Genomic DNA, 14,004 nt, shown 5'->3' on the forward strand with positions numbered 1-14,004 from the left:
TATCTTGCTTTTAGAGAAAGTTACAGCTCTCCTGGCCAATGGAGCTCTAGAAAGGGTTCCAATATCCGAAGTAGGTAGTGGTTGTTATTCCTTCTACTTTCGGATACCCAAATAGAACAAAGGTCTTCGTCCTATTATAGACCCCCGAATAGTCGATCTCTTCCTCAAAGAGGAGAAATTCAAGATGCTCACGTTGGCTCAGGTCTTGTCTGCCCTAGACCAAGGAGACTGGCTGGTAGCTTTGGACTTGCAGGATGCGTATTTTCACATGCCCATCCTGCTTGCCCAAAGGCGTTCCCTCCGGTTCATGGTAGGCCACTGTGCTACCCTTTGGCCTTACCAGCGCCCCTCGGATGTTCACGAAGATGATGGCAGTGGTTGCAGCTCATATGCGCAGGTTAGGGGTTTCACTCGTCCCCTTCCTCGACGGTTGGCTGTTGAAGGTGTCTTCGTCCCAAACTGTTGCTTCCCACCTCCTGACTAAGGCGGATTTTCTGCATTCACTGGGATTCACTATAAGCGTGCTGAAGTCACACCTGACTCCTTCTTAGATGCTCCCTTTCATCGTGACTGTTCTGGACACAGTGCAGTTTCGGGCTTATCCTCCTGAGCAGTGAGTCCAGGATATTCAGGTTATCATACTGATGTTTAAGCCTCTATCCGGGATTTCAGTGAGACTCACTCTGACGCTGCTGGGCCTCCTCCATCCTGTTGGTAAATAATGCCAGATTGCGTATGCAGGCTCTGCGGTGGGACCTGAATTTCCAGTTGGTGCAGCATCAGGGAAATCTCTTCGATATGATCCAGATCTCTGAAGGAACTGCAAAGAACTTGCAGTGTTGGCTTACGAACTGCAGTTAAGTTGGAGGTAGAACCCTCTCCTTTCCCCAGCCCGATCTGACGTTGGTGGCATATGTGATGCTCCTGGGCTGGGGCAGCCATTTGGGAAAGGTGTAGATCAGAGGCCTCTCTGGCGAAATACAGACTCCAAATCAACCTATGGATCTCCGGGTGATCCAGCCGGCATTAAATGCCTTTCTGCCCTCCATTAGGTGCAGGTTTTCAGGGACCACATCACAGACATATGGTACTGCAACAAACAGGGTGGGATGGGGTCTTGAACCCTCTGTCAAGAGGTCCTTCGTCTCTGGACATGGCTGGAATATCAGGGCATTTCCCTAGTGGTTAAACACCTGACTGGCTGCCTATAACACCAGGGCAGACTAACTGCCAAAGATGCCTAGCGAGTCACAAATGGTGCCTCCAGCCAGAGGTGGTGCATGGTACACTTTAGCAGTGGCTAGATCTGTTTGCCGTAGCCGGGAATGCGCAATATCAGCAGTTCTTCGCCCTAGAGTTTCCCAGGTGGCTCTTGCTCGGACACGCTTTTCGTCTCGAGTGGAGCTCAAGCCTCCTGTACGCCTTTCCGCCCAACCCACTCTTGCCCAAACTTCTCAAGAAGATCAGGAATGACCAGGACCAAGTCATTCCCGTGGCTTCGTAGTGGGCTTGGAGAGTTTGGTATCCCGAGCTGTTGAGCATGACCATCGGTCCTCCGATCAGACTGCCTCTTCGGCAGGATTTTCTGTCTCCGCAGCAGTGGAGGGTTTTCCCCCTGAACCCGTCAACGCTCCTCCTTCATGCGTGGAGTGGCAACAGTTGAACACTTTTAACCTTCCGCCTGAAGTCTGCATTGTTATCTTGGCAGCCAGGAGGAGTCCCTCAACCAAAACTGTACAGTTAAACAGTTGGGACAGGTTAGTGGCATGGTGTGCAGAGAAACAGTTTGACCCCCTTCTAAATCCTTCTGTTTATCCTTTCTCTTGCCCAGCAGTGCTCTACTCTGGGCACCTTAAAGGGCTATCTTTCTGCCATCTCAGCCTGATTGCGGTTGCCTGATCAGCCATTCCCCTTCAAATCCCCTGTTGCACATAGGTTGTTGAAAGGTTTGCAACATGTTCTCACCTTCGATCTTAATTCTGCCTCAGTGGGACCTTAATCTGGTTATAACTATTCTGATGTATCTCCCTTTAAGCCATTACACAAGTCCTCTCCGGCTCCTCACCATCAAGACTGCCTTCCTGGTGGTAATAACATCTGCCCAGAACTTCAGATTTTGTCATGCAAGCCTTTTACCTGAATATGTACCCAGACAAGCTGGTTCTTCGCACTAGAGTCATGATAGTCCGGCCTGGGAGCCGCATGCAGCCCTCCCGACCTTTACATGTGGCCCCTGAGCAGCAGCAGCACTGGGCTGCCGCTTACTTGACTCAGCACTAACATTAAAATAATGCTAAATATACAGCAAGCACTTAATTCAGGGTTAATTGCAGTTAAAAGCCAGTAACTGGACCCTTAATTTGCGGAACACTGTAAATGATTAAAGACTGCAAACATGTAGAAACATGATAGTCTTTTCAAAATCCAAAAAGCGTATTTAATTGACTTGTAGAACAATTTCACCTTAATAAATCAAATCGTGGCAGTAAATTCAGAAGTAATTTTTTATATTGTTTTCATCCATGAATTTAGAAACGTTCATGCTTCCCCACGCCCCTCCACCCTGAAAACAATACCATTAGTGATTACATCCAAGTACAGGAGATGTTTTGTACAGGACACATCCTGAAGTCATGTATTTCGAGGTCCTCATGTATGTGAAAGGGAAGAAGAAGGAGGGAAATTGAAATAAAACTATTGCCCAGGGCCACACAATTTGGTCAAGTGGTTTCACATCGCGCAATTGAATTCAGCCTCTAGATATACATGCTTCACTTCCACTACACCCACTTTACACTCTTCCCTCGCCGCCCCCCCCCGCTGGCATTAGTGTGGCCCTCGGTCATACCATAGGCCCCCAGGAAAATGTTTGTGGGTACCCATGCACCAGTGCCTCCTTTCTACCAAAAGTTGTCACTCCCTTTCATGTAGGCCAGTCCATCACCCTGCCTACTTTTTATGCTTCGCTACCTCCCTCCAAGGAAGAAGAGCGACTTCACCATCTGGACAAAAAAAGAGCATTGTCGTTCTACCTTGACCACGCGACAGACTTCCGCATGGACTACCACCTCTTTGTGAGGTATGTCGGAGTGAAGAAGGCAAAGGCTGTGCAGAAGAGGACCATCCTCCGATGGATCGTGCTCTGGATTAAGATCTGCTATGCATGGGCCAAAAAGCAGCCCCTTGAGCTTGTGTGCTCATTCCATCACAGCCAAAACCGCGACCACTGCGTTAGCACGCAGAGTCCTGGTCATGGACAGCTGCCAGGTAGCATCATGGGCCTCTCTGCACATGTTCACAAAACAAAATTGCCTGGACAGTCCGTCGGGATGGGCACTTTGCCCGTTCAGTCCTGCAGGACTTTTTAGTGTAAAATTGTTTCACAGACCCACCTCCGGGTAGGTATTGCTTGGGTAACTGTTATAAGTTAGGCAGTCTGCGGCTTGAAGTCTCTCAGATGAACAAGTCGCTTACCTTTTGTAACGCCTGACTCAGTCTAGCTGCAGATTCCTTACCGACCACCCATCAACCCTGCTCTGCGCATGGATTTCTAGGGATAGGGCTTTTCCTTTTCAGGGCTCTAGATTTCCACACTAGTGGTCAGTGCTCTTCGTGGCTCCATGCCCTTGGTGTGGAAAGTAGCGAAAAGAAACTAACGTCCGCATGCTGAGATGCTGCCTATGTAGGTCCCACGCATGTCACTTTTGACACCGATGACACCACACTGAGCCAAACGACACCACCTACCGGCACGCAGGGGTACTGCTCATGAAGCATTTCCAGATAAAGTCTGGCGCCTGGGGATAATTCTAGGTAAGGAATCTGCGGCTAGATAGTCTCTACCAGATAAGGCTTTACCGAAGGTAAGTAACTTGTCCTATACTGCAAACACATTTCTGTAGCTTTGACTTGCCAAGATTTGCTAGAGAGAAATTTCAGGTGGGTTCGCCACAGTATACTGAATTCACATTCTATGTGCAGAGTTTAGAATTAACTATCACACTTGTAAGCAAGGGCAAAGTGCTGAAACTAGCTTTTATCAGGCCTGGAAGACTAATCCAAGGGGAACTATTTAACTACTGATCCACCACTAAGTGACACTTGGATTCAAACCTGTCTGCAGAGGTGTGACAGAGTTTACTCGTTCTCGACTGTTTTACTTAACTGGAAAGGTTGTGCTGCCTAACTAATCGAAAAAGCAGAGAGTCTGAGGGAGTGGCAGCAGTGAGACAGAGTGGCCAAACACTTTCTCAGCTTAGAGCTCTAGGAATGTAGAGATGGCTCAAGTGAAAATTGTTTCTGGCAGTAGAGTATGCTAAGCCCTATGTAGAGCTTTTCTCTGCTGGGCTCTTGTGTGCCGTTCTACCTCTTCTCTTGGCCACTTAGGTTTATGACCATCTGCTCCTACCTCACCACCACCGCTCAGTGTATGTGTGGCAGAGTGGTAGACTGCCTTAGGTATGGGTGTAGTGAGCTAGACAAAGGATGGGTCTGCATAGCATGTAGCAGTGAGCAAAGGAGTATGTGTCTAGTGTGTGTGTGTTTTGATTGATGTAGACTGACCGTTCCAGGCTGCTACAGCTGGAAGACGTAAAAGTCTGACCCCTATTCTGAGATTCCGTACTTGAGGAACTGTAAGATGATCAGTCTTGGGTGATCTAAGGCACCTTATTTATTTATTTATTTTTTATTTTAATTTCTTATATCGCGCTGGAATCAATCCCATGGGGTATCTCCGCGCTTTGTCTGCCAGCATGTGTTAGGGGGACTGAGATGCTTTAAAGGGACTGAAATGCTTCCTGAAAGAGGAGTGTTTTCAGCGCCTTTCTGAAGGCCAGATAATTGATGTTCATCCTCAGTTCAGTGGGGAGTTTATTCCACATGGCAGGACCAACTGATGAAAAAGCTCGGTCTCCCTGCCTAGCTCTTTTTGTTGCAGGAGGTTTCAGAAGAGCTTGGTTGCTTGATCGAAGCGAGCGGCTTGGTTGGTACAGTTCAACAGATTGGGATAGATATTTGGGGCTGTTCCCATATAAACATTTGTGAACCGTGCAGCATATTTTAAAACTGATGCGCTGTCGTATCGGGAGCCAATGCAACTCCATCAACAAAGGCTTAGAGGGGGTCCTGGCCTGCACACCCATGACCAATCTAGCCGCCGTATTCTGGACCACCTGCAAACGACCTACTGCATCAGCGTTTGCTAGCGTCAGTAGGCCGTTGCAGTAGTCTAGGCGGCTAGTAACCAAAGTCTGTACGAGTGTCTTCCTATAGGTGTCAGGAAGATACGGAAACACTCGCCGTAGAAGACCAATGGTAAAGAAGCACATTCCTGCAGTATGATTGACATGCTCCTTGAGGGTCAGCTTTTGGTCAATCTTGACCCCTAGATTTTTTACATGGGGCTTTGAAGTGGGAACTGGGCCTAGGTCCAGCGGCCACCATTCAGGAGACCATAGAAGACTCGCCCTGCCAAAGAGCATAACCTCGGTTTTTGCAACGTTACATTGGAGGCAGTTGGCAGCCATCCAATGTGACACTGCCCTCATACCCTCAGCAAAATTTTCCTTGACTGTAGGGCCAAGGGAGCTGAAAGGGTAGAGGAGCTGGGTGTCATCAGCGTAGGAGACTGGTATGAACCCATACTTCCGCACAATCTCAGCAAGGGGGGCCACATATACATTGAATAATGTAGGACTAAGGCATGAGCCTTGTGGCACCCCCTTCGTGAGCGCCTTCGAGGTGGAACGATAGGGGCCCAGGCTGACAGATTGTGATCTCCCTGAGAGAAAACTCTCCAGCCAGGATAGAGCTAAGCCTCCAATTCCCACTCCCTGCAAGCGGCTGAGAAGGATGTTGTGAGACACGGTATCAAAGGCCGCAGACAGGTCCAACAGCACTAGTATCATAGACCCTCCTCTGTCCTGTGACATTTTGATCTTATCAGTCACAGATAGGAGGGCCGATTCAGTGCTGTGGTTGGGCCTGAACCCGGATTGAGATTGGTCCAGGCCCCCTGTCGCCTCGATAAAGTTGGAAAAGATGGTATTAGCGTGTTTCTCAGCCAGCTTGCTAATAAAAGGGAGAAGGGAAATGGGGCGGAGGTTGGAGAGCTCTGACCAGGGAAGGGTGGAATTTTTCCGTATAGGATTCACAACCGCCTCCTTCCAAGGTTGTGGAAGTTGTCCCTTGGCAAAGGAAAGATTCATAAGCTCCTGAATGGTAGGGCCTAATGATTCCACGAGAGGGGAAATCATTTTTGCAGGAATGAGATCAGTGGGGGAGCCGGTCTTCATGTTACCAATAAGCGTGGTCAGATCTTTTAAGGTAACTTCTGGAATTGTATGGAGCATTTTGTCAGGGGCCATTGAGGGGGGGGTCTCAGGGTCCAAAGTCTCCAGAGAGCCTGTAGCTGTCACAATTTTCTTATATATCCCCTCAATTTTTTCCTCAAAGAATTGGGAGATGTTGTTGCAGAGATCTTGAGAAAAAACATCCGGGCTCTCACATATTACAGGGTTGGTAAAGGACTGTATGATTTTAAATAACTCTCGAGTGGAGTTGCCTGCCTCTGTTATTTGGGAGGTAAGACTGGCTTTCCTTGCTTTTTTGACATTTTTATAATAGGTAGTCATAGATGTTAAGTAGCAATCTTTGTCTTCCTTCAAGATGAATTATACTTAAAAAGAGCTCAAATGAAAAGTGGCTTTCTATTATAGAGGGCACGGTGTGTTGTGCTCAGTGTTTCAAAAAGAACCTACATTTTGACCAGAAGCCATTAAAGGGATCTCAGTTGAGATGTAATATGAGATATTTTACTTTGTATGAAAACAAGGTGAGACACCATGTTGGATATTAACAGAAGAAAGAGGAGCTAAAATGACATCCATAACAAAAGAGAATATTCCAATCTGGACTTAAAAAAAAGCTTTTATCACTTATTTCCTAGAAGAAGAAGCAAGCATAGGAAGATTATTTCTTAGTCTTCAAGAAAAGATAACATGAAGCAGTGAATCTACATTCTCCTGGAAGCTATAAGAGTATCCAGATCCCCACATTCATATCAGTAGTTGTCGGAGTCAGCATTTACTGCAGCATTGCTGAAACTATCAACTATTGTTTACCGTGACATTGTGGGAGCTGTACAATGGCTGCTTTCAGGGGCATTGTGGAAAATGACTATGTGTATTCAACAGAGCGTAGTAGAAAATGATGAATGTGTGCATTACTGGTGCAATGCTAAAACCTGCTCTGTGTGTGTTTATGGCTCTTTCATTGCAGCCCACGATTGGTCCTTACTGAACCAATCCAGGCAAAGGCACGGTGTGATTTTGTTGGAGCACTGTTGCAAATATGCCACATGTACTTGCTTTGTACAGTGAAAACTGGTTGAACTGTGTCTTCTCTAGTTATTTACCAAATTGGAAGTCTAGTTTACTCAGCGTTGTAGAAAGTCATCATGTTAGGGCCAGTGTGTGCCATGTGTTCGTACTGAAGTAGCTTTAATGCACTTTTGAAATTAAGAGTATGTGCTCACATTGGATACATTACTGTGCAGTTTATATGAGCGTTCTATACTGGCACCCGAGTTATTTTGTGCTGATGGAGGTTCCAATTGGACGTTGTGCTTTGCACTGATAGGGCCTGTTCTGTTTCTTTGTTTCCATATACTCTATGGTTGAAACCTAAAATGCTAACAAGGTCCACCAATACCATTGAACTGAAATTGGGTTACTGAGTTGCTACTTTTGGACACTTGGTTCTTAATGGTAGCTAAGTTGAAAGCAGCCAGCTTGTGAAGTGAGATCGAGAGGAAATCTGAAAGGTGAATCTTGATGGTGGATGATGGTAAGGTGTTGAGAAATGTTTCAAGTTACAGGGATTAAAAAAATTAGACTTGTTGAGCCTGTCTACACTAAGCACCGTCTGGGTTACTAGGGTAATGTAGGAAAGTGTCCTTTTTGACATGGTCACCCCCCCCTTTTTTCCCGGTAAATTATGTGGTTTTGACTGGAAGTGCACGGTAGTCCGCTAACCAGGACCCTGGTGCCAGCTCTCTTTCCCAAAAATTGTACAATTGTTTCCCCAATAGGCAATCCTTTTAGCACTCTCTAGAAGCCCCTAGTAAATGGTTCCCCTGGTACCTGGGGCCTGAGGTGCTAAAGAGGGTCTCCAAGGGCTGCAGCACGAATTGTACCAACCTAAGGGACCCCTTACCAAACTCATGCAAGACTACAGTTGCTGGCTGCATGTTTTGGTGCAGACAAAAGTGAAAACACGACATGACACACATCCCTGTGTACCCTAACACTTCATGTAATATTTGTAAGCCGCCCTTACAGCCCTATGGCAAGGTTCTTTGTATTACATGCGAGGTCATATCTGCACGAGCAGATATGTCTCTGTGCTGGTCAGTTCCATTACTGCCAGTGAACAGGGAAGTCGTTTTAAAACATGTGCTGGACACTGGTGAAAAGGAGTTCCACAGCTACATAATGGCTTAACTGAAAATAGGGATGTTTGGTATCAAACATTGCATATTCATAAACCCACCCTGATTCCAGTGGTGAATTTATTAATATATGCACCAAGAGGGCACCATAGAGGTGACCCCTGAAAATCAACCAGCCTCTGGTGCGATGGCTGACTGGTCTCTGCCAGCCTGCCACCCGAGACAGTTTTTTGACCTCCCAGGGGAGGGCTTTTGCACTCAATAGGTCAGAAAAAAAGCCTGCACAGGAAAAGGGTGTTCACAACCCCTCTCTCAGGATGAACTGCTGATTAGCATTCCAAGGCAGGGGTTCTTCAAAGAAGCCACTGCCTTTGAAATGCCATTCTGGCTCCCCTCAAAGGAGAGGAAGCAGCCCCCCTTTGTCCAGCGCCTTTTGGCAGTCCGGTAGGTGTGCCCACCCCCAGGCTAGTACCACACCTAAGATGGGCTAACTGAAGTGGACATGACTTTTCAGAGTTGGCCATCTTTGTGATGGCAAACATAGGCATTCTGGGACAGGGTATTCCCACTTCCACAGGAAGTGGTCATATAGGGGGTGTAGTGACCCCAAGGGTTTGTAGCCCGTTGGCTACTACCCTACACTCCCCTAAATTGAGTATTTAGGGGAGCCCCTTGCACAAGAAAATCAGATCCTGCACACCTCAAAGAAGAGTCACAAAGAGCAAGAACTGAAGATCCAGCAGCTGACTTGGTGCCAACCCTGCTGGCCTTCTGACTTAGACAATTGTGCCAAAAGCTGACTTGTCCTGCAGCAGCTGAGTCTCCAAAGTCTGTGAGACCTGCCAGCACTTAACCCAGGAACCAAGACCTCCCGGAACTGTCCCCCACATCCTGTAGACACCCAAAGATGGACCTCGAGGACTCTGGAAACGCCATAACTTGACATCGCCACGCACCACTGCACCCGATTTCCCCCTCCTCCCTGCCAGTGTCGAAGTGAGCCAACGGTGTCCGCATGGTCCACAACCCCTCCAGGGGCTGAGTTCACTGTGGACTGATGTGAGAAAGTGCCATCTTTCTTGCATGGTATGCCCCCACTTTTTGCTGAATTGCTGATGTACTTTGGCAGGAGCCCAGGGCACACTCAGTCAATCAGGTTCCCAAGGCCTGTGTCCTTCCCTAAAACTGTATTGAAACCTAAACCTAATTGGCATCTCTGGCCACAGGTAAGCCCCTGGTAAATGGTACCCTAGGTACCCAGGACCCTGTGACCAGAGAAGGCCCCTAAGGACTGCAGCACTTATTGTGCTACCCTTAGAGGCCCTGTACCTTGGCGCACACACACTGCCTTTGCAGGCTGAGTGTCTTGGTGCAGAACTAAAACAGAGAGTCAATATGGCACACATCCCTGTGTGCCATGCCCACAAACACACTGCCCTGGCATACCCCAGTCACCCCTCAAGCTGGGTGCACTATGCCAGTGGTGTGGACACAGGTGCATGAGCCCTGTGCCCCTACAGTACCCAGGGCCATTCCTGGGCACTGTAAGTGCAGTGAGGCCATTAAGAGTATATGGTGCTGGGAGGTTGTCATTACGAACTCCACAGCACCATAATGGCTACACCGCAGACTGAGTAGTTTGGTATCAAACTTCTCAGCACATTAAACCCACACTGATGCCAGTGTGGGATTTAATGTAGAATGCACGACAGAGGGCATCTTGGAGATGCCCCCTGAAACCTAACCAACTCCCAGTGTCCTGACTGCGTGGCTACCGAGGCTGCCACCACCAGACATATTTCTGGACCCCTGGGTCGAGAGCTTGCTGCTCTTGGGGGCCTGAAATAATGCACATCCTCGGACGAGGTGTCAAGCCTCCTCCCCCCCCTGGATGGGCAGGGGAAGCTTCAAAGGCAGGCCGCCTTTTATGAGCTTCTCCAGGCCAATTTCGGTACTCTGCAACTGGCCCCCACTGGTCCTGACCCCCACTCTGGCGGGAAGACAGGTGGGAAACACTATGTGAGGAAAGGGGGTGTGCCAGCCTCTGCCAACCCCACCTCTCAGGTGGGAGAAGCGAGGTGAAGCATATCTCCGGGTTCCCGCCATCTTGAGGATGGGGAGCACTACCCAATCAGAGACCGGCTCCTGCCCCCCTCACACAGGAGAGGAGCAGGATAGGGGGTGTACTCACCCCAGGACAGTGACCCATTGGTCCCTGCCCTTGCCCTACCTGTAGCACCCCTAAATTTAGTATTTAGGGGCACCCTGAACCTTCCTTCCTCAGATCCCGATTTTGAAACCAGAAGAAGACCTGCTGTGCAGCTGCTAACAAGAGGACGACACCAACTGACTTGGCCCCAGCCCTACCGGCCTGTTGATCATTCAACCTGCTCCTGCTAAATCCCGGTGTCACCTGTGGTCAGCAACAATCTCGAAAACCCCAGAGGACCTGACTGCCTTGCTCATCTAAAGACTGGGACTCCCGGGAGCAGTGGTTCTGCTCAACTAGCAACAACCCCTGGTGCCAGCCAGAAACCGCAAATCCAGCACACTCTGCACCCGCCGAGCCTATCCTTTGCCTGAGTGAACAAAGACCATGATGACGCCCGCACCCCCCCCCCCCCCCCCCGGGATTGTGACCACGAATCCAGCACCCAAGGACCCTTCTCGGCGCTCCTGACGACGCCTGAAGCCTCGCAACCAGGGACCCCTCCAACCGCGATCAGCTGAGGGTAAGAATTCCTAACACCAAACGACACCCCTGCACCCAGCTCCCCACGGCCCCCTGTGCCCAACTCCTGGGTGGCTACCTAACCTACATCTTCCCAACTTACCTCTCGAAGTGGTGGTCGCACCTGAAGAATCTCCGTCCCCGAGTTTGCAGCCTTTGTTCGTCTTGCAGCTTACACATCGAAATACATTGCGCGCCCGACGGCCCAAAAGCACCCTGCACCCAGCTGCCCGAGTGCCACTGGAAGTGCAGCATCTATCCTATCCTACTTCCCCACTTGCCCTGTGTAAGTGACCAGGAGCTCAGCTCCCACAGCCGCGTGGCCTGCCTGCAAGCAGCCACTAACAAAGGCCCCCTACTCGCCATTGGGTAACATTGGGCCTACTCACTCTGCACCCGGCTGCCCCAGCGCCGCTGAGGGTGTAACAACTGTACCTACCTGACCCTGGGAGACCCCTGAGTCTACCCCCAGAACCTTAACTCTGCCAGCCGAGTACTTACCCAAAGACCGATAACTTGATTTTCTCCATAGGGTAACATTGGCTGGGTTTCACTCAGAATTTCTTCTAAGTGTTGAGTTTTGCAACTGTGAAATATTCCTTAAAAATCGTCCAATCAACGAAAATGAAATTACTCACCTGTTATCAGGAGCGTTCCAAGTGCTGGATCTTGATGCTCAGCACTGACCCTAAAAAGTAATTATAACCGTGACTTACCGTTAACTCGATTTTCCTCCATAGGAATACATTGCTTGGTTTTCAACAAAATTTCTTCTAAGTGTCGATTTTCAAAACATACAAATATTCCTTAAAAATCGCCTGTGTAACCAAAACGATTTATTTTAACTGTTTACATGAAATGCACCAGGGCTGAATCGAGGATCCAGCCCCGAGTAAGAAAAACATTCGTAAAGTGATTTTATTGCATTTACTTAAAACTTCCCATTGAGCTCAATGTTATTTTGTATTCAACTTGTGTCGCCTATTGCAACAGCTGAGCTTGCTATGCTGCAAAGTGGAAAAGATTTGTAATTTACTGTACACATAATAAAATCAACCCACTAGATGCTTCCATTCAAAACATCATCTGTTACCTTTTGCATTTACCACAATGTAACCTAGCGTATACATCCATTAGACTACATCTCGCTGCAATAGCAGCTTATCTCCAAAACAGACAACACTTGTCTTTGTTTAGGGTACCAGCTATCAAAGCATTTATGGAAGGACTTAAAAGGATAATTCCACCTACAGTTCCACCCTTTCGAGTACGGAACTTAAATGTGGTCTTTACCAGACTCATGGGTCCCCCATTTGAACCTCTGCATAAATGTGAATTACAATTTCTCACCTACAAAGTAGCTTTCCCAGTTGCAATCACCTCTCTCAGAAGAGTCAGTGAACTCCAGGCATTAACCATTCAAGAACCATTTCTACAAATTCATCATAACAAAGTGGTTCTTAGGACTAACCCAACATTTCTACCTAAAGTCGTGTCTCCTTTCTTCCTTAACCAGTCTGTAGAACTCCCAGTGTTTTTCCTTCTACCAGACTCAGTAGCAGAACGAGCTCTTCACACGCCATATGTAAAAAGAGCGATACTTTACCACATCGAAAGAACAAAATCCTTTAGAAAGACTAAACAACTTTTGGTGGCGTTCTCCCCACCTCATAGAGGCAATCCTATCTCAAAAACAGGGATTGCAAGGTGGATTTTTAAATGCATCCAAATAGGCTATGCTAAAGCCAAAATTCACCTTAACCATTCCCCCTAGAGCTAACTCTCCACATAAACTAGGGGCGCCTATGGCATTCTTAGGGAACATTCCCCTAGATGACATCTGTAAAGCAGCAACTTGGTCTTCACCACACACGTTCACAAAGCACTATTGTGTAGATGTGCAAGCAAAACAACAAGCTAGTGTGGGCCAGGCTGTGTTAAGAACACTTTTTCAAACCACTGCAACAGATACAGGTTGCCACCGCTAATGAGGTAACTGCTGTACAATCTATGCACAAGTATATGATCTACAGCTCATATGTCTCGAACGGAAAATGCTACTTACCAATATGCATCTGTTCTTGGCATGTAGAGCTGTAGATTCGTATACGCCCACCCGCCTCCCCGGATACCTCCATCTGTTCCAGTACTATTTACTTAGATACATTACGCATGGACATTCTTTTTGATTTCTTACTAACTCGATCATAACCCTCCATGGCAAAACAATCTGGAGATGGAGTCGATGCCCATGCGCACTATCGTACTAAGGAGGAGTCACCTACCTCAGGACTACAAAGACCAAGACAAAAACAAAGCGCAAACATCCGAGCCCAACACCAGTGGCGATCAATGCACAAGTATACAAATCTACAGCTCTACATGCCAAGAACAGATGCATACTGGTAAGTAGCATTTTCCTTCTCTTGCAAAACGTACTCGCCTGATCATATTGATTCTGTTTCCTAAATATATAGATAAAAAGATACGTTCTTTTTATAAATTCGTGTGGATCTCCTTATTGCGTCATGTGCATCATTTATTGACTATTGTTTGTATTTGTTGATTTCTAACACTCCTCTCTGATAAGCCTCAGGCTGCTCGACCACACTACCCCCTAAAAGAGCATCCTGGGATTGCTAGAGCTAGCCCCTGTCCACTCATAAGGGAACCCCACTCATATTGATATGTCCTATAAAGAGCCAGCTTCCTACAGGTAGTGAAGTATTTCAGTTAATTCCAAACGAAAATGTGGACTTCATGATTTTCAAGTTCTCTAGAGTTAAAAAAAAAATCAAAAAAGGATTATTAAGAGTCCTAC

The 14,004-nt window shown here is 47.6% G+C and overlaps 1 protein-coding gene across 1 annotated transcript in view; it reads left to right on the plus strand.

The window, feature by feature from the left end:
* NSFL1C (NSFL1 cofactor) overlaps positions 1 to 14,004 on the plus strand; it is a 94,864-nt gene that overhangs the window by 37,404 nt on the left and 43,456 nt on the right. The window lies entirely within an intron of this gene.

Source organism: Lissotriton helveticus, chromosome 7 (genome assembly GCF_964261635.1).
Source record: "Lissotriton helveticus chromosome 7, aLisHel1.1, whole genome shotgun sequence".
Lineage (NCBI taxonomy): Eukaryota > Metazoa > Chordata > Amphibia > Caudata > Salamandridae > Lissotriton > Lissotriton helveticus.